Here is a 1,604-nt window from a genome sequence, read left to right on the forward strand (position 1 = left end):
GCAATTTGTTGTTCTGGTCTTGGTCAAATGTCCGGATTCTATGCAAGGCTATCTTTGTTTCGATAGGAAGGACGACCTCACTCCAGAAAGCCAGGGAGAAAGGAGTGTGACCTGTCGAAGTTTGGTGCGAGGTCCGGTATGCTCACAGCACCTGGGGGAGCTGTTCGGGCCAAACTCCCTTGGCTTCATCCAACCTCTTCTTAAGGCTCGCTTTTAGTGTCTTGTTCACAGCCTCGACCTGCCCATTAGCCTAGGGGTAGACCACGGAGGATAATCTTTTAACTATGTCGTGCCTCTCGCAAAATTCAGTGAGGAGATCTCTATCAAACTGGGTTTCGTTATCCGACATGATCTTCTTTGGCAGCCCGAATCGGCAGACAATACTCTTAACCACAAAGTCGAGGACCCTCTTTGATGTAATCGTCACCAAGGGCTCTGCTTCTGCCCATTTTGTGAAGTAGTCAATAGCCACCACCGCATAGCGAACTCATCCATTTCCCGTGGGAAGGGCACCAACTAAATCAATCCCCCAGACCGCGAATGGCCATCGGGACGAGATCATCTTTAGCTCGACTGGAGGGGCTCGGGCGACCGTGGCGAACCGTTGGCATCTGTCGCACTTTTTGACATAAGAGATCAAGTCCTTTGATAGAGTGGGCCAATAATACCCTTGCCTCAACACCTTCAAGGCTAGGTTTTACCCCCCAGCGTGATCTCCACAAAATCCCTCATACACCTCCTGCATAATGGTTTTTGCTTCGCATGGCAGAACACACCGCAGAAGAGGTAAAGAGAGACCACGCCGGTACAACGTCCTGTCTATCATTGTATACCTCGGAGCTTGGTAAAGTACCCTCCTTCCGTCGTTTTGCTCCTCAAGTAACTTTCCTGTTGTGAGGTACTCGATTATGGGAGTCATCCAGGTCGGCCTGGTGTCGATCATTTCGACCTCCATCTCGGCTTCCTCTATGCTCGGTCTTTCAAAGAATTCTACTGGTACTAGGCCCAAAGTTTCGACCTCCCCGGAGGTGGTGAGCTTTGCCAAGGCATCAACATTGGTATTCTGCTCCCGAGGTATCTGTTCAATTAGGTTGTGCTCAAATGCGGACATCTCCTTCTTTACCTTGGCCAGGTAGGCAGCCATCTTGGTTCCACGCGCTTGGTATTCTCCTGATACTTGGTTTACTACGAGTTAGGAATCGCTGTAGCACTGGACAGAGCTGGCCTTCAGCTCCTGGGCCACCCTTAGCCCAGCCAATAAAGCTTCGTATTCGGCTTCATTGTTGGATGCTTTGAATCTGAATCGCAATGCGGAGTGGAAACGATGTCCATCCGGGCATATCATGATGATTCTAGCTCCGAATCCATTCTCGTTAGACGAGCCATCTATAAAGACTTTCCACGAGGCTCAAACCGGTTTTTCCACTGGTTCATCTTGGAATCTCGTGCACTCTGCCACAAAATCAGCCAGAGCTTGGCTTTTCACTACAGTTCGCAGCACGTAAAGTATCTCAAATTGGCTGAGCTCGATAGCCCATTTCAAAAGATGCCTCGATGACTCAGGTTTCTGTAAAACCTGCCTTAAAGGTTAATCGGTTATGACG

This window comes from Humulus lupulus, chromosome 4 (assembly GCF_963169125.1).
Source record: "Humulus lupulus chromosome 4, drHumLupu1.1, whole genome shotgun sequence".
Taxonomy (NCBI): domain Eukaryota; kingdom Viridiplantae; phylum Streptophyta; class Magnoliopsida; order Rosales; family Cannabaceae; genus Humulus; species Humulus lupulus.